At 39.0% G+C, this 20,640-nt stretch overlaps 1 protein-coding gene across 24 annotated transcripts in view; it reads right to left on the bottom strand.

Annotated features, from left to right (window-relative positions):
• The window catches only part of BNC2 (basonuclin zinc finger protein 2), a 449,492-nt gene that overhangs the window by 261,909 nt on the left and 166,943 nt on the right, over positions 1–20,640 (bottom strand). The gene's annotated exons all lie outside the window — the stretch shown is intronic.

The raw sequence follows: 20,640 nt of genomic DNA, 5'->3' as shown, positions 1-20,640 counted from the left end.
ACTATCAACCCCACAATCTGGTTCATCTACAACCAGAATGTTACTTTAACCTGTAAATATAACATTTTCTACATTTTCTCCTGTAGTATGTCAATGTACTCAATAGGTTTTTTTTTTCCAGTTTTATTTTACACACTCACATCTGCAAAACCCATTTTTCTTTTCACTGTAATTCAAGGTTTAAAAACAGATTTCCAACAATCACCCATGACAGACCATTCCAGGTGATGTGTTTGAAGAACATCACTCGTCCTACCCAAAAAAGGTCAAGGATCAGACTACTCTCCACAAAAAGTCTTCCATCACTCTGCATTTGCGTGTCACACACAAGCTGTTAGCTTTCTAGAACTAGGAAATACATGATCATGTCTCATGTGTCCCACCTGCTTTTCTGTTATATCACAGCCATACACCACCCAGACAGTACCAGTTTGGGGCACAGCAGAGCTCAGGTGGTCTTCCCTAGGCCAAGAGCAGGTGTGCTAGAGATGGCATACCCTTCGGTACCATAAAAACTGAAACCTCCTCCTACCACCACTTCTACCCTCATTCTCACTGAGTAGAAGTCCATTTTTTAAATGGTTCTCTTTTCTCATTTGTGGTTCTAAATCAGTAAAAATGTTTTAAAACTGAGCTCACTATGCTCATCTTATAAGCCTGAAAATTTAGAAAATAAGGCCAAATGGAGGTACTAAAAAAAAAGTATGAGTTTCCTCATGCTAGGGAATGCTACCCATGTTGAAACTTCAGCCTGCATCTTTGCATTGGCACACACATTCCTTAAATATTATTATGTACATAGAAATGGAGGCATGCCTTTAGCCAAAATGTCACATTTACATTTTTAATTTGCAATACACCAAATCACTTCTAATGCCTCAAGACCACACAAAACAAACTGAATTTCAATCCAACAGTTTTACCAAAAAAAAAAAATGTACTTTGCTGATATACTCCTATTACACCACAAGACATATCTTCCAACCCATGAAGACAGAAGATATTTCATTAAGTCCTACTTTTCTTATAAAGCACCCAGTTGAATGGCTGCTGTTCTCCTGAGCTGGGAGACCATATTGTAGGAAACATGACTTACTCACATAAATCCCAAAAGTCTTAGAAGATGAAAGCTAATATTTACTGGGTACCTGTTATGTGCCAGGTCCTGTACTAACTGCTGAATATATGTCAGGTCCTTCAAATTCTCATCATCACCTTGTGTGGTAAATCTCCATCTTATAGATGAGAAAACTAAGGTTCACTTAAATTAAGTGACTTGCCAAAGGTCTCACAGCAACTTGTATCAACTCTAGGTAGTCAACCTTCAGAGACCATGTACTTACTACAGTATGTATATATTTCTTGACTGAACAAACAAATGATCTACAGTTACAGACAACGCATCCTGAAAAGGACCTTTGGCTGCACATACGCTACACTGGTCCCTCTTTACACCTATCTCAATGGTTGTCTTTTCCTGATGACGCTGATATACCCAAATGGCTTTCCAGGACCACTGTTTCTGTCACAGCACCCCCAGCTGAGAAAACAGTTAAGACTCCAACCTGGACTTCCAGCCTGTGGTCTGGCTCCTCCAGGTTTGGGCAGAAGTCTGCCCCCAGCACTTTGCCAGTACATGCCAATGGAACCTGAGGGAATACAGCCACATTAGATGCTATGTATGGAGGCTGCTGAGAACTGCACACAGTCACACTTGACCCAGGCAGAGAGAGGAAATCCCAACTGCGGGTCTATAACAGGTCATCATGGCTTGACATGTATGTGACACTTAGTATGTCAAATATATAGTGAATACCATATAACAAAGTTTATTAACTACCAGCAGGTAAATTCCAAGAAGAAAAAAGCAACATAAATTTTGTTCCTCCTTGTATTCACAGCATGTAGCACACAGTAGGCACCTAATAAATATCCACGGACAGGCGGAGGGAGACAGAAGGAAGGAAATGCAGGGAGGGGAAAAGACTTAAATAGATAATTTCTGTTTCACATTGGTAACATAAATTTGTTCTTTTCCTCTTTCCTTTAATTTTCTTACGTAGGAATTTAAAAAAAATACATTCAACAATGCCTAAGTTCCTTTACATTCTTAAAATATTTGTTCAAATTTGTTTTTTCTGTTCCTGGTGTAGGCTAGCACAGGCAGACTTCTATTTATCAATATTTATTATTAATAGTTACTCATTTAAACATGTTATCTTTAAGCTTAAAAACCCTGTTATATTTATCTGTCCTAATAATAAAAAAAAGGTTAAAACTTAATGAATGTTTCTCTATATCTAAAATTCTACACTGAAAGCCACTAAGATCTCTTTTTAAAACTAAGCAATTATAATTAGTCAATATCGTCCCTAAATACTGCCTACTGTCCCTTGCTTATTTCATTTCAGATTTTTTTAAGATTAAACAAGGTTTTAGATTCCACCTAAACATGTTTTCTGCTTTTTAAAAATTTCTAATTGTTCCCCATTATTTCCATACTTATACTACTCACACTAATCATATATCTATATGTCCCTAAACTCAATACATCAACTAAGCATCATCTCACCTTTGTCTTCTTTCCCTATCAAAGCACTCTTCTGTTTTGTTTTCTTTGACTTTTTTAAAACTCCAATTAAGATCATTTGTGCTAATCAATTTGCTTTGTTCAGACATCAGTTTTCAGCCATGCATGCTAGCTTAAAAGGTGCTTCCCTCTTTCTTTTCACCCAAAAATCAGTACAAGCGTCCAAACTTAAACAACGTTCAGTACACTCCACTTTCCAAGTTCACTAGTGAATATCACTGGAAAGAAAAGAAAAAAAAAACGCACTCAGTCAACGCTTCAAACATTTTTAGGTCCAGTTCTCTCATTCTTTTCAAGTCTTTTATTCCTCTTCACTAGGCTCATAAGGTGAAATGGACAGACTGTCATCTGTCTTTGAAGTTTATAACCACTCTTTACCTAAGAGTTTCACACGTGGAGGCCAATGCGCCAGTCACTATGTGGGGCACCTTACGTGTAGATTAACCCTCATTTTCCTCTCAACACTCCTACGGAGTATGAGCATCTCCAGTCTACAAACGAAAAAACTGAGGCTTAGAGTAGGTAAATAACTAGCTCAGAGTCACATGTTATTAAGTTGCAAAACCTGGATTCAAACTTAAGAAATGAGAAAGAAATAAAAGATTAAGAATACATTTCCAAGAAGTTAATTTAAAAAAAAAAAAACATGTAATAACTACATTTAGTGGCATCCATTCTAGAGGTATTTGTTGATGTTTCATATGAAAGAAATTACAAAGAAGACAGCAAAGGAAAAAGGCGCTAACAGAAATCAAGACCTGCTACCTGCTCCTTGGTCTAGGACAACATAAGCAACAAAAAAGGGAATTTATCCTCTTAACTGAGGAATAAGAAAGAAATGCAGCAGGGAGAAGAGCGGGGACACTGTGCATTTGTGTTGTGTCACACATAGAAATAATGCTGATTCTACCCCTCAGCTGACATATGGAAGGCCACTAATGAGTTCTGCAACAGTTATTCTCCCCAGGGAGCAATAGAAGGGAAAAGAAAAAAATTAACCTGACAATATTCCAAATCAAAATGAATCCCCCCAAAACCTTCTTATAAAACCTCAATAAATGGGACTTAACTAAGGCAGATTCAGTAAGCCATATATTGCAAATTAAGTGTAAACCTCACCCGATCTCACATACACAAAACAAACTGCTACTTACCTTAAGATTATTTGACCACGTCACAAACACTAAGTTTCTAGTTCTTTTTATCGTCACAGTCACAGAATGCACTTTATAAACATCCTCAAGAGGGAAGGAGAAAGTTAAACAACTACAATTACATGCAATTACAACTTGAGACACTTAGAAATACACAGTTTCTAAGAGAAAACATAAAGGTCTGTGAGTAAGTTGGGAGGAAATGGTGGCAAACTACCAGTATGTTTCAACAATCATAATCACAAAAAGGAACTAGTAGGGAAGTGGGTACACTTTCAAACTTAGAGTGCTAGGATTTCTGAGCAGAAAAATATATCCATAAGAATCTTTGAAAGTTGACTCCCATATTCTAAAAAATGAGGAACAAGATTCAAATCAAAATTGGTTCATGAAGTTCACTGAACGGTTCATGGTCTAAAAATACACTACACTCTCACCCTATCCACCACAATCAGCGTCATCAGTTAGGGAAATTTTTCAACACGGAAAGGCAAACCATATCTCTTTCTTAATTCATCAAAATGTACTAAGGAAGATACAAAAGAGATAAAAGTTGATAACCTAATTAGTTGTAATTTAGCACATCTCATTCCACCTTTTGATTTAGAAGCCTCAGAAGTTAGCCAGCCATAAGCAATCAAAAAATGATTGAAGAAAAATCAGATATCAATTGTCTAACCCCTATTATTACTCTATTGTAAATTAGGATAATAAAATATGGGGTGTGCCTAACCATTATTTAATATAAATTTTAAACTGATTTGGGGAATTCCATTTTATCCACTTTTCCTCTGTGCTAGTACCTAGTGCCTGTTTTAATGACATACTATATAGTACAAAGTTCTACAAAGATTTTCCAAAATGTTCACAGTGATTAAGATTACAGGTACTTAACTTTTATTCTTTTTGTATGATTGTATATGTTGCTTTAAAAGTAATAAAAATCATTTAACTTAAAAACAAAAAAATGGTGAACTGTTCAGCTAATATTTCTAAACATTATGCCACAGGTTTAATTATGGAATAACTGTCTACCACTGATGTAAATTTCATTATCTTAGTACTGTAACAGGAAGTCAGAGGCCTTGAAAGGGACCCTCTGAAATCCCCAGGGCAAGTGGAGGCTGAGTACATATCTACTCTCCTGTACATACATACCTTGAAGGAATCATGGTGTGTGAGAGAGCTATTTACAACTTACTTTGTGTATAATCAGCAGAAACAAAAGATATGACAACAAGTATAAAGGCCTCTCTCTCTCCCCTCAGGAGAATTCAACAAGGGAGGGCCAGTGGGCATTCACTTCAGTGTCAAAAGGGCTTCCAGAAAACACATTTTCTGTGGGGCAGGGAGGAAATATGGCAGGCTTCCTACACACATAACCCCCCCCCCCCCGCCCCCATACACACACACACACACGTTCTTTGTTTACTGAGATCACAAAAAAAAAACTGTTAGGGACCAGACTTCTGAAAAGAAGACATAAAAAGCTCCAGGTTGTAAATGGGAGCTACCGTTGAAAATATTTGAAGATGAATGGCTGTGAAACATCGGTGGTAGGAAGGGGACAAAGGAAAAAAGAAAAAGGCACAGAAATGATAACTTGAGAAAAGAATCATGTTACAAAGAAAAGGGCTCATAGTCAGGGATGCCTCCTGCAGAGCCAGGGTCGACTTGAAATTTCCATTTTACTTTTAAATATTAAACATGCAGGTAGGCATCTGCCTGATAGACACTATGAAAGTCACAGCCTAAATAAACAAACTAACTTCCACGTGAGCTCCAGTCTCCTCAGTCAAGCTGGCCCCAAGCCCAGATCAGTTCTGAAGTGTATGTGTTTTGGTGGCTTCAATCTGGCAGTGTTGAAGGGACAAAGACCTTGGAAAAGAATGATATACAACGTAAGTTTAAAAAAAAAAAAAAAAAGAGGGAGAGAGATAAACAGAAATAAAGCCCCATCAGAGTGCTCCTCAGAGACATGGCTAGGTACAAGCACTGCCGGATTCCAAGCCAAAAGGAAGACCCAATAGCACTCCAGCCTAATTTCAGTGGTTATACAATGCCAAGCGGCAAGAGGAAAAATCACTCAGATAACACAAAGAGTTCAGGAAGACCATTAAGTGAAATAGATTTGACAATAAGCTCACCAGGAGTCCCTGTGAGAAAGAGCAGATAAAGAAATAAACAAATTATCCAACACTGTAAAGATGAAGATGCACGCTAAACACACTGCTGCAAAATAAATGAATACAAAAGCAGAAACACAGGAAGGTGAGCTACGTGGCAGGGTATGCAGTTAAATTATATCTTCATTTTTCAGCCTACAATTTAAGTAGGAGACAAAATTCTGGGCCTAAACTTTCTCTACCATGGGACCCCAGACTAAGACTCAGAAGGCCCAAGAATATAGAACCTAAGGCCAAAGAAGGAACCCACTGCTCACTGATCAGAAAGCAACTCGTAAATCAAAACAGTGTCAAGCTGGATGTGGTGGATCACACATGTAATCCTAGCACTTAGGGAGGTCAAGGCAGGAGATCAGGAGTTCTAGACCAGCCTGGGCAACACAGAGAGAAAAGTAATAATGAAAGAAAAATTAGCTGGGTGTGGTGACATGTGCCTGTAATCCTAGAAGGATTACTTAAGCCCAAGAGTTCAAAGTTAAAAGGGGCTATAAGTGTGCCACTGCACTCCAGCCTGGGTGACAGAGTGAAACCCTGTCTCAAATACATACATACATACATACATACATACATACATGCATACATACATACTAACAACACAGTATTTATTATCCAGCCTGAGTGACAGAGTGAAACCCTGTCTCAAATAAATAAATACAACACAGCACTTATCCATTTTCAAATATGGAAAGACCAGAAATACATTCATTGTTATAGAGTCCTCAGATGCAGAGTTGTATCAATAGGAACATGATAAGGATGGGAGATATTTTATAGGAGAAGAACTGGATAGGACAGATGCCAGTGCCTGAAGGAGACACAGATCTCCTCTGGAGTCATCTCAGAGCAATGAACTATAGGATCAGCATAAGATAAAAGACAATGGAAAAGAGTCAATCAGTATGTGATTCTGTTATGCAACAGGTTGAGAGACACAGAAGATGATGGAGGTGGGGGGGATGCCAGGGTAGGGGGTGGAGCAGGCACAATGTCCTCACAGGTGCCAGGAGCTATTTCACTAAGGTTCACTCTTGCTCTTCCTCAGGAGCTGATCCTCTGGGGTGAGCTGCCAAAGAACAGTGCCCTGGGCTCTGTGATAGGAGCAACCTCTGCAGGTACAATTACAGGAGATTTTTCACAGCCACAAACAACAACAAAAATACCTTGTTTTTATACTGTGAAATACGGGATAAAAGGTAAAAATCCCTCTTCCCTGGTGACACCCTGAGGAGCTTAATGGACCATGAATAATGCTAAAATTACATAGAATCTTTCTTCCAGAGTGCTCAAAGGGCTTTACACATAATATTTATTAATTCCCACATCAGACAAGTAAGGAAGGGGAGAAATTTCCATTATACTCCTTTTATTTCTAAATGAGAAAACTGAGGCCTATCACTATGGTCTCCCTCTACATTTGATAAAAATGGATAGAAGTGAAATTAAGACAAAGTTCTCTCAATGACTTCGCTAGTGCTTTACTCAAAAAACATCCTACTATTGGACAGATTTCACGTACTTCCTGCAATTCTTGTTTTACCTGGGTTTTAGCATTGGAGAAAATGAGAATGAAGTCACTTGTACCAGATCCACAGATGGGTTCTTTTTTTTGAAACAGGGTCTCGTTCTGTCACCCAGGCTGGAACACAGTGGTGCGATCTTGGCTCACTGCAAGCTATGCCTCCTGGGTTCAAGCGATTCTTCTGCCTCAGCCTCCTGAGTAGCTGGGACTACAGGCACCCACCACCACGCCCAGCTAATTTTTTGTATTTTTAATAGAGATGGGGTTTCACCATGTTAGCCAGGATGGTCTCGATCTCCTGACCTCATGATCTGCCCGCCTCGGCCTCCCACAGTGCTGGGATTACAGGCATGAACCACTGTGCCCAGCCTTTTTTTTTTTTTTTTTTTTAAAGATGGAGTCTCACTCTGTCACCCAGGCTGGAGTGCAGTGGCACAATCTCGGCTCACTGCAACCTCTGCCTCCCGGGTTCAAGTGATTCTCCTGCCTCAGCCTCCCGAGTAGCTGGGATTACAGGTGCCTGCCACCATGCCTGGCTAATTTTTGTACTTTTAGTAGAGATGGGGTTTCTCCACATTGGCCAGGCTGGTCTTGAACTCCTGACCTAAAGTGAGATCTGCCCACCTTGGCATCCCAAAGTGTTGGGATTACAGGCGTGAGCCACCACACCCAGCGGCTTCTTATATTTAAGAAAAAAAGATACAGAATTCTATTATTTTCTATTGGTTTGCAATCATTCTTTTAATACATTATTTTGGAAATTGAACACCACAGGTTGTTGCTTATGGGCAAATACATTGCCAACTCTGACAGTTGACATTAAATGCAATTTCAAGTATGCCACACCCAGGTTAACTTACTTTCTATCCTCAACGCTCAACTCCAGCTATCTTAAAGACAGGTAATACTGAAAGAGTTCTAGCTTTGCAATTAGATCTCTGTTTAAATCTCTACTGCAATATCTTGTAAAGTTGCTCAGTTACTTATCTCAGAGCCTTGTTTCCTGCACCTGTAAAATGAGGATACTTACATTTATTGTGCAGGGTTGGCAAGGTTGAATGAGATGACACATGTAAAGCACCTAAGGATTCAGTAGGTACACAGTATATCTGTAAATGCTACTTTGCCCCCAGCCCACAAAAGCAGCACCATGGCATACCAATCCATTGAGGGCTGAGAACTTTGAGACCACAATGGAAGCCGCATAGGGGAAAGGAAAGCAAGCCACAAGGGTCAAAGGAATATTATAAGCAACTGGGGAAACTAAAAAGAGACAGAGTCACTTGGTTTCACTCAGGGACCAAGGGCCAACTCAATCATCTTTTAGAAGGCTTCCTAGAGTGATGCTGTGTTTAGAATGACTGAAAAGATCGCTCTCAGCTCAGAGGGACTTACTGTTAAAGACTTCACTGGGTGCTGGGTGTGGTGGCTCATGCCTGTAATTCCAGCACTTAGGGGGGCCAAGGTGGGTGGATTACCTGAGGTCAGGAGTTCGAGACTAGCCTGGCTGACATGGAGAAACCCTGTCTCTACTAAAAATACAAAAATTAGCTGGGTATGGTGGCGGGCGCCTGTAATCCCAGCTACTTGGGGCTGAGGCAGGAGAATCGCTTGAACCTGGGAGGCAGAGGTTGCAGTGAGCCGAGATCGCACCACTGCACTCCAGCCTGGGCAACACAGTAAGACAGTCTCAAAAAAAAAAAAAAGAGACTTCACTGGGGGATGAGGGGGTGAGAGTGGCAAGAAGCAGCACATCTGCCCCTCCTGCAACCAACCCTTTCACAATTAAAATATAAGGTAATTTTCTGAGTTCTCTTATGCTAGCAGCCTGTCCTATAAATTATTAAAAAGTAAAGAGTTTCCAGAGAACGTGCATGAATAAAATCTGAAGAACCCAACCTTCTGGGGGTGGGCAGCACACTGACAGACAAGACCAATAGTCTCGGTCAGTGCCCAAGGCACGCTTCTTGGCCAAAGATTACTGTGATCATCACCTGAGAGCATGTCTGAAACTCATTTGCATGCCCCACCTGAGACCCACTGTGACAGAAACTGGAGGTGGAGTCCCTCACCTGTGTTTACAAGCCCTCCACGTGATGCTGATGAGCATTAAAGTTTGAGGCTCCCTAGCCCATGTAAACTAGAAAACCAAAAAGGAACCATAAGGCAAAAGCTCTATAGATCATAACTTAGTTTTAGAAACGATATAACTTAAAACAATGGAGAGAAAGAAGAAGGAGCATACACCAAGGCACAAAATCCTTATCTCCCAACATCTCACTCTGTCAAGAAAAGAAAGGAAGCCAGGAAAGGAAAAGCTTATGAGAAAAAGCCAAAATGAGCAAGCAACTTGAGCAGTGGTAAGGCCAACTTCACATCTGCTGCAAACATTAGAAAGAAATTATGTGGGGACAGACATTAACTGTAGCATTTACATGAAAAGCACTTTAAAATGATCCAGGGCAACTTGAACTCAGCCACTGGGTTTGCTCCACTCAGCTCCTGTACCTACCTTTCTGCGGCAATCAAGAGTGAAGATGTATTTACCTCTAATGAGGAAAGAGACTGCCTTCAAGTAATCACCATCAAGCTACTGAATGCTTTATTTTGGGGGGAGGGTGTGGCACTTTTTTTAGAAAAGAGTTTACTTAGGAAGAAAATACACCCATTTGAGTTGCTCTTACTTCATCAGAGGCACAAAAATGGAACAAATTGAAAGGGTTTCCTCCCTCGCTAAACAACACCAAAGGGAAAAGGGTGATTGAAAAACGTATGTAAAAAAAGCAGAATAGTGAATTTGAATGAAACAGGATACAAGAATGTGTTGTGGCATCAGAAAGGGAAAGAGCAAATATTAGTTCCCAAAAATTCAACTTCACAAACTACTCATTGAACCACCTACATTAAACCAATTATGATTAAAAAAAAAAAGTTTAAGTAGCATACACAGTTTAAGAGACAAATACAATGGGCATTTAGTACTAGAGTAAAAGCACAGTGGTTGGCTAGAGATGCAAATTACTCTGGACTAGCACCTTGCCCCATTTGACATGAGTTAGACTTACTATGAAAACTGAGCCTGAAGGAAGGCCACAGATGGTACCAACAGACCAGAAGAATTCCGGCTGCTCTAAACAGGGGAGCCAGGGGAGCCTTTACCTTCTGCCAAGGCTCATAATGCAGCATGTCGAAGATCAATGAATCAACAGTTTTCTTTGCATGCAAAGCTTGAACATAGATAATGTTAAAAGAAGAAAGGAAATGAGAAAGCAGATTCAGTCCTGCTGTTCCATACAGGAAAAATTTTCCCAAGTCAAACATAAGTCATACTGTGTACTACACAATTCCCCCTCCAAGCCTGCTGAGGACCCCAGACTAAAAAGAGAAAAATGTGCAAACGCATACAAAGTTGATTTCTAAGGGATACCCCCCACCCCCATCCCAAATGCATGGATCTCAACTGGGGTGAGAACTAGGGGAGATGAAAAGCTGTAGTAGTCTGTATCAGACAGGTAAAAAGTGAATGTAAACCCGTCCTACCAGTAACATCTTTGTTACTAAGGTTCTCAGGAAGTGGAGAGAAGATAAAGTCAAAGGGAGTTATATTTTCCTTGGAGGTCCTATAAAAATATTTTTTTCCCAAACTGAACATACTTTACTCTGAAACCTAGTAGCTTTAGAAGCTAAGAAGAGAAGCTTAGTGGACAACAGAATACTTTATAAATGGTAAAATACATGAGACTTTCTTTTTTGCTTTTCTTTTGGTATTAGTTGCCTCACAAAAAGACAGAGCTACTTATGTAATTGACTTACCCAATGGCAAGTAATACTTAAAATAATACCATTTTCTTTTTCTTTATTTTTATTTTTGAGACAGGGTCTTGCTCTGTCACCCAGACTGGGATACAGTGATGTGCATTTGTGACTCGCTGCAACCTTAAACTCCTAGACTTTCCTTTCAGTTTACTTCTGAATATCTCTAGAACATGACTCCAAGTAAGCAACCTCCTAGAAGGGGGAAAATACCCATGTGCCCTGCAATTTAGCTGAGAAGTGATTCTTTTCAGCTAAATTTTTTTCTTTTTCTTTCTTTTTTTTTTTTTTGATAAAAATGGGGGTCTTGCTAAGTTACCCAGGCTGGTCTTGAACTGCTGGCCTCAAGTGATCCTCCTGCTGCGGCCTCCCAAAGTACTGGGATTACAGGCATGAGCCACATCATGTGGCCGCATTTTCTCTCTTACACGCATTCTCGTTAAGTGATGTGAAGCTCTTCTCAAGTTTCAGCTATCACATACCTCTGTGTGAACAGGGCTCCTAAATCCCTAACCCTTACCTCTCATGTGAATTTCAGTCCTGCATTTTCAAACTCTCACTAGATTTTTCTAAGTGTCCAGTTAACATCTCGAGCTAAACAAGCAAAGCAAATAGGTTCACTGGTCTCCTTTCTTTACTACAGCTTTCCCTGGATTTTGCTATATTTTTCAATGTTATTACCATAATCCCATTAACAAAGACTCAGAACTATACATCACTATTAAAAGCCTTCTCCTTATTTCCTAAACCCAGTCAGTTCTGATAGCCTGTCCATTCTGCCCTTTCAATCCCCTCAGCTGTCCCCCACACACCTTCCAGAATATTTCTAACAAGTACATGCTCAGACCTCTGCAATAACCCTTTAGCAATAATCCCAACTTTATCATTCCATATTTGCCAACTAGTGCTATACACCACCCCTCCAATTGTCGAACACATTCTCCTAGATCATGTTTATAGCTCCCCACCAATTACCAATTACAGTTCTTTCCAGGCCCTCTACAATCTAGCTCTAACCTGCCTTTCCAGCTTTATCTTCTCCTCCTTCTTCATGAAAAATGCTTGATAGACACTCTAATTAGAATATTTTATGTCTCTTGCATACTGATTTGGACTTTCCTAACCTGAAATAGTTCTCATGCTGCTCTTTTTGGAATACCCTCGCCTGTATTCTCCCTTTGAAAATGTCCCTATTTCCTGATGCCACTTCTTCCATGAAATTTCCTGATACCTTTGGATGAAAGGGATCTCATCGTCCCAAGTGCTCTATGTTCCTTAGGGCTCTAAGCACTACATGGCCTTGAACCTTAAACATGTTTTTCTCTCCTTAGGATCAAGAACTAACTTATTTCTCTTTGTATTTCCCAATAGCACTTGCCATACTGCTTTACACATAGCAGATAGTCAACGAATACATACTGAATAATAAATAAATATCTTAAAATTCATAAGGGCACCAGTGACACAATGTTGCAAACAGAGTGATTTTAACTATTTCATTATTCCAGCAGATCCTCAACAAATACCCGTAAGGCAAGTAGAGGCCAATAATTCCTGTTTTATAGAAACTCAAGATGCAAAAAGGTTATTATTTATGCACAGAGCACTTTTTTGAGTATAATTTAGCCTATTAAGGTTCAGTAACTAACTCAGTGTCACCCTGTTGATCCGTGGTATATTTCTGCTGAAATGATTCTTCTCCTCTTATTGGACTTTCCTTTCAGCTTACTTCTGAATATCTCTAGAACATGACTCCAACTAAGCAACCTTCTAGAAAGAGGGAAATACCCATCTGCCCTGCAATATAAAGAGTTTGCCGTGCACAGTGGCTCATGCCTGTAATCCCAGCACTCTGGGAGGCCGAGGCAGGTGGATCACAAGGTCAGGAGTTCGAGACCAGCCTGGCTAATATGGTGAAACCCCGCCTCTACTACACTACAAAAATTAGCTGGGCGTGGTGGCACGTGCCCATAGTCCCAGCTACTCAGGAGGCTTAGGCAGGAGAATCGCTTGAACCAGGTAGTGGGCCGAGATTGCGCCACTGAACTCCAACCTAGGCGACAGAGTGAGACTCCACCTCAAAATATACAAAAATAAAATTAATTAATTAATTAAAGAGGTTGTTCCTTGCCCAACAAGTTGTCAACATATGCTAAAATCTAAAGTATACGATGTGGCAGGGCGCGGTGGCTCACGCCTGTAATTCTAGCACTTTGGGAGGCTGAGGCAGGTGGACTGCTTGAGGCCAGATCAAGACCAGCCTGGCCAACACAGCAAAACCCCAACTCTACTAAAATATTTTAAAAGGCTGGGTGTGGTGGCACATGCCTGTAATCCCAGCTAGTTGGGAGGCTAAGAGGCACAAGAATTGCTTAAACCTGGGAGATGGAGGTGGCAGTGAGCCGAGATTGCCACTGCACTCCAGCCTAGGCAACAAGTGAGACTCTATTTCCAAAAAAAAAAGTATAGAATGATAAAAATATATACTGGTATATATAACCTCTTAGTTTAAAATTTACTAGGCTTCAGGAGTACGGGCCGGTATGAGAAGCTCCTTTAATAAGTTCTTTAAAATTAAGTATTGATTGCCACATACCTGGAAAGAAAGTCATCAGCCCATTACATTGCCCTGAGATAGGAACACATTTCTAAGAAACTGTAAAAGCAGTTTACAGCAAACTAGGGATAAATTTTCATCCCAAATTAGTTTCTACTTAGTTTCAAGTCCAGGGTAGGCAAACGAGCCTGTGGGCCAAATGCTATCCTGCTGCCTACTTTTGTAAATAAAGTTTTATTGAAATAGGGCCCTGCCTATTCCTTTACATACACAGGGGCTTGGTCCTACAAAAACAAACTTCAATAATTACTACAGAAACCATACATCTACCTATTTACCATCTGGCCCTGCACAGAACAGATTTGCCAATCTCTCTCTTAAGCTGTGCAAAATTATGCTGCCTTCCCTAGCAGTATCACATCTAAGTCTTCACCTTTAGGAAACAGGCATACAAGTGCAAGCAAGGATGTTCATATTTAAGCACTACTGTTTATTTTTAAAAAAAAATCTACAAACCAAGAACTCATTAAATAAACTATGATACAATGGCAAGCTAAGAATCCATTAAAAGTCATGATGAGGGCCGGGCACGGTGGCTCACGCCTGTAAACCCAGCACTTTGGGAAGCCGAGGCGGGAGGATCACCTGAGATCAGGAGTTCGAGATCAGCCTGACCAACATGGAGAAACTCCACCTCTACAAAAAGTACAAAAAAATTAGCTGGGCGTGGTGGCGCATGCCTGTAATCCCAGCTACTCGGGAGGCTGAGGCAGGAGAATCGCTTGAACCCGGGAGACAGAGGTTGCGGTGAGCCAAGATTGCACCACTGCCCTCCAGCCTGGGCGACAAGAGCGAAACTCCATCTCAAAAAAAAAAAGCCATGATGAATATCTATATTTACGGACGTGGAAAGATACTGAGGATAACAATGCATTTTTTAAAAGTCACATATACATGTAACATCATCCCTTTATGAAACTACTACCTATTCATACATTGGTAGGTACTTGTAAATGAAGAAAGATGACTAAAAATACATTAACAGTTCCTTGGTGATAGCCCTTCAGGCAGTTTTCTCTCTTTGAGGTTTTCTTAATCAGATCTGCCCAATGAACACATATCCTTTTTACAGAAGTTGTATTTAAAAGTTTTAAAACTATTAAAAATTAAAATCAGTACGCAAAGTTTAGATTCTACATTTTATAAAGCACTGGGTTTTCCAGAAAGCTAAGATGGTATTTTTAAGTTATTTTTGGTTTGGGTAGTGATTTTGTTGTTGCTGTTTTGTTTTTTTTTATTTTTTTTCCCTTTCCCTTTGTTTTAAAAAACAGAAAGGCTATAAGGCTTACCAATAACCTGCACATCTATAAACTGTCATCCCCACTATATGTGGCAACCTAAATAATGCAACAAAAAAGTCCCTTATAGACGCATGCATGGGTTAGGAGGAGGAAGACAGGCTAACAGAATAGTCCCTTGATGGAAATGTATTAATTCAATCAGTGCCTTGCTTCTGGGTTACCATAAAAAGGTTCATAAAGTACCCAAAAGCCACATAAGATTTTAGAATTATGCTGCTCAGTGACTGATTCTCAGTGAAGAGTAAGAAAGAAGAGATTTCTCTCCACCCTCATTTTCTTCTGCAAAAGTAAGACTTCTGCAAGAGTGACACAAGTATTTTTTAAACTAGTAATTGAAAAGGCCAAGTATGTACATGATGCAAGCATAAAGAACACTGTGGCACTGTTGATAAACAGATACCAAGTGCAAACTGCATAAGACCAGCAAACTACAATAGTAACAGACAGAAGAAGAAATTGGTCTAACTAACCTTCTCTGTGCCAGAATTCACAGGCATCATTTACTTCTAAGCCCCATTTTATAAATGAAGTAACTAAGATTCAAAGAGGTTATATAACTTTTACAAAGTCACATAGGAAACAGATCAGTTCAAATGCAGATAAATCTAGCTAAAAAGCCTGGACTTTTCTCACTATATTCATGAAAGAGACATTATATTTCTAATAAAGAGCTATATAAATTCCCAATGTAAATTTATCTGGTGAGAAAACCTGTAATTTCTGGTTTATAAAGATATTACAGAATTATCATGGCAGTTAATTTGTTTTACAAGCAATTTATTTAAAATAGTGATTTTGACATTATTTTCCCAGTTAAGTTGATCCACTTTATCTTCTCCATCCTTATGTTTACACACATATGCCTGTATGATATGTATATGTCTTTTAATAAATATGCTACAATGTGATATACAGCACCCAAACTTTAACCTTCAAAATGAAGTAGAGTCTATAGACACAGACTTCAGTTAGACATAAAACTGTGACTTAGTTTTTTCAGACTCGTTCCGCAGTAAAATTACTTCATTGCTACGGATGAAACAAAATTTATACCCTGAAAATTAACATTTACAATGAGGCCAAACATGGTTGCTCATGCCTGTAATCCCAGCGCTTTGGGAAGCCGAGGGAGGAGGACTGCTTGAGGTCTTGATAGCAAGACCCCATATCTACAAAAAATTAGCCAGCCTTGGTGTAGCACAACTATAGTCCCAGCTATTCTGGAGGCTGAGGATCATGCGAGCCCAGGAATTAGAGGCTGCAGTGAGCTATGATCACACCACTGCACTCCATCCCAGGCAACAAAGCAACACCTTGTCTGTGTTGCGCAAGCTGGACTCAAAACTCCTCGGCTCAAGCAATCCTCCTGACTCAGCCTCCCAAGCAGCTGGGACTACAGGTGCGTGCCAGCAACCTGGCTTGTAATTTTTTTTTGCAGTGGTATTTACCCCACAGTCTTTCATAGACTTTTAAAATTATACTGATTAGCAGTCAGGTGCAGTGGCTCATGCCTGTAATCCCAGCACTTTGGGAGGCTGAGGCAGATGGATCACTTGAAGTCCAGAGTTCAAAACCAGCCTGGCTAACATGGTGAAACCCCATCCCTGCTAAAAATACAAAAGAAAAAAATTAACTGGGCGTGGTGGCACACACCTGTAATCCCAGCTATTTGGGAGGCTGAGACATGAGACTCTCTTGAACCTGAGATCGTGCCCATGCACTCTAGCCAGACTCTGTCTCAAGAACAAATTAATAAATAATAAATAAAATTATACTGATTAGCTTTTCCTGTGAATTCCACGTTATAACATCGCCAAGCGCAAGATAAACAAAACCTTCAAGTCCCAGATGGGGAAACTGAAGAGTTTCACTAGGCCCCATTTTCTGGGGTGTGGGGGTATTAGGCTAACACTTTCTCATCAAGTATTCCAGGGATCCCTAGGAGAGCCCTAAAAGATGGGACTCTGGCTCTATCTCTTTTCATCTAGAAGAGCTCTGATTTTTATCAGTTTTACATATTGACTTCCTCGTAAAATTTAATTTGAAAGGAAATAAAACCAGTGGTTTCTACAACTAACTTTCTTTTTTCTTTTTAAATAGCTAGCTTAAATGATATATGAAGAATGCAGCAAGGGGGAAAGCAAGGGATTTGGAATCAACTTTGCTGGATTACAAATGTTAGGCCTTGATTTCTTCATCTGTAAGATGAAAATATGGGTGCCTTCCATGAATGCTTTTGTAAGCGTAAATATCATGACTACCATCCCTAGCAAACTATGTGTGCTAAAAGGTAGCAATAAAGTTATTAGTTAACAATTTTCATTTGTTTATGCTTACTAACAAGCCAAAGTAAACACTAAGTCAAATATTTATTTTAGATCTTAAGATGCCGTATGTTCAAACTTTGGCAGGCTAAAAGAAGTTAGATATTAAGCAAAATAGCAATACTAATTAAAGACCATCTACAGGCAGGTGTGGTGGCTCACACCTGTAATCCCAGCACTTTGGGAGGCTGAGGCGGGCAGATCGCTTTAGGCGAAGAGTTCAAGACTAGCCTGGCCAACAAGGTGAAACCCCGTCCCTACTGAAAATACAAAAATTAGCCAGGCGTGGTGGCGGGCACCTGTAATCCAAGCTACTCAGCAGGCTGAGGCAGGAGAATCACTTGAACCTGGGAGGCGGAGGCTGCAGTGAGCCAAGATCACGCCATTGCACTCCAGCCTGGGTGACAGAACAAGACTCTCCAAAAAAAAAAAAAAAAAAAAAAAAAAAACCATCTACAATAATATTAATGTACTTCACATGGGAACACAATTATTTTTTATGAAAACATAATCCTGGGCTAAAAAACAATAAAAAGAAGCACATTATTTTGCTCAACAAATAGTTCCTAAGTCCTTAACTACCCTTTAGGCATTCTGCAAGACTCTAAATGAAGATAAAGTATTGCCCAGATACATGTATGTTGACTGCTGCTGTTTTGTTTAATTCTACAGAGGTGTAAACACTCGAAGCTTTAGCATGGTCTTAGTTCCATGATTATAAGTAGATTTTCACAAAACCAGGGAAAGACGCTGGAGTCTAACTTGTAAAATCAAGTTTCAAGATCCACTATCAAATGCTAATGACTATAAGGCAGGAAGCTTTAATTCAAGCAAATGATTAGAACGGATTACACAAAAGTAAACAGGATCCAACAGAATCGGCCAACTTTACTTCTAATCTACCTGTACCAAAACTGGTAACACAGAAATAATAGCATCACTCTGACATACACAAAGATCAACCTAATGAAAATTTTGCAGAGTGGTAAAAATGTAGACTAATAAATAACGCCAGAGTTTCTTTACTTAAAAAAAAAAAAAAAAGACATCTGCTGATGGCCTAATATCGCCTTTCCTAGAGATAAATGAAGAAATTAAAACATTTTATTTAAACTTATTCCCCTACCATCCTACACTACTATTCCTAAAAATTCAAGCTTCCCAAGGGATAAAAACTGGAGAATAAGCCACAGAGTAGGCCAAAGGAGGATGAGCAAAGGTTTATTAAGTATCTACTATGTACTGGAACTTCAAGTGTGTTGTCTCATTTCATTTTACTGACAATCCGTAAGCTAAATGTCCTTTTCCCCATTTTAAAAGTGAAGAAAATAAAGGTCAGGGATAAAGTCACTTATCCAAAGTCACAAGGCTAACATATAGCAGCATTAGAATCTGAAACAACACCCATTTTTTCACTATTCCACCAAGTTTTCAAAGCCAAACCATTGTGCCTGGCACAATGGGAACAGGAAAACACTAAAAGAAGAAGTGATGATATTTTTTAAGAAAATTTTACTTTTATGGGGAAAAGATTCCTAAATCAGCTGAAATTTTCTTATTAGAGAGATGTGATACTGGAGTAATTCCACTCTTCCCCTCTTGGATTATGAAAGGAAACTTTTAATAAATCAAATTGGAAAGGGCTGAACACAACTACAACATCCTTTTTACAGTTTAAAAAAAGTGCTTCTATCATTAGGAAAACAAATATAATTTTAGATAATCTAAATGTTAATTGATAGATTTTTCTCCTGAATTTGGCAACATTAACTACTTTTTCTAGTATTTAAATAAAATAATTAACTTTAAAATTGGCTGTTAAGTAAAAGAAATAAAAATCCAGCACAGAGCAATATTCTCCTGAAAAATCGCATTTTAAAATTTACTAAAAAACAAATCACCAAAAAAAACTATCATCATGTTACTAGATCAAATAGAATAAAAAGAAATAATTATTGAAGTGGGTATTCTCTGGAATGTAAGAAAAAAATATCTAATGAATTCACCTAAACTTTGAAGTGCCCAGTCCATAAATACAGCTTGATTTTCCTATGGAGCTGATCGCTTATTGATTTAAGACTTCCTATAAATAATGTCAATATGTTTAAAAAGAACAAGCCATCATACAAACACCATTAGTCAGATTAAACTCAAGGGTCTATCTTGACAAAATCATTGTTTTATAAAACGTATAAATCATGTACTTAAAACTCTATAAATAGGGCACACGGGTCCACTCATAGTTTACTTTTCTGTGCTATATTCTTGAGTTGAATTTTTGTTACATGACTTTCTGACTGATAATGTATCAATGGAAAACTAACTTAGCAGCTCTCCAAGTTTTTTCTTATAACTATTTGGCAGTTATTAAAATGTGCACACACTCACACACACATACAAGTATATATGTATTATTAAGGAAGAGAAAAATAACATCTGAACAGGAACATGAAAACAAAGAATTAAGGTTTGAAATTGAAGAGAAATGCAGTCTAAAAGTAAAATTCAAACTATTATTAATACATCCTTTCTTAGGTCATCTTAGGATAATACATATTTCTCCTATACATTGGGGGAAAAATCAGACACATGAATATTTTATAAAGGCACACTGCAAAATCAGAAAGCTGTTCCACACATCCACACTTTAATCTGTTATAAATTAACTTGAGTCAGTTCAAATGTTATATGTAACGCACACAATTACAACTGAAGTCAAATCATACACACCCTCAGTAACTGTAAGCCTAAAACAACTCCAACAGTGAATGAGACGGCTAGAGTTTTCCCTAAGGAAGGACAGGGGTTGGGGGCAATCTGCAAAATGGATATAACTGAGACAAATGCAAAGACTGAAAATATCCTAAAAACCTGAAGATGCTCGTGTGGTTTCACAACAAAGTCCCTTTATAAGATTCCACAGCCCAAATGACTTGCATCTTTCAACTGCTCCATTTCCAGAACTCCTGATTTTAAATCACACTGAAAACCTTTGGCTGCAATTTAATTAGCATGGTTGGATTTAGCCCTTCTAAATGCCAAAAAGGAAAAAAAAAAAAAGTACCATTCTAAAGTTTGTTTTGTTTTAAAGTCAGATCTTCTGCATTCCAAAATCGTATCCCTCTGACTAATATAA

This window comes from Pongo abelii, chromosome 13 (assembly GCF_028885655.2).
Source record: "Pongo abelii isolate AG06213 chromosome 13, NHGRI_mPonAbe1-v2.0_pri, whole genome shotgun sequence".
Classification (NCBI taxonomy): domain Eukaryota; kingdom Metazoa; phylum Chordata; class Mammalia; order Primates; family Hominidae; genus Pongo; species Pongo abelii.
This window is presented reverse-complemented; position numbering and strand designations above follow the sequence as displayed.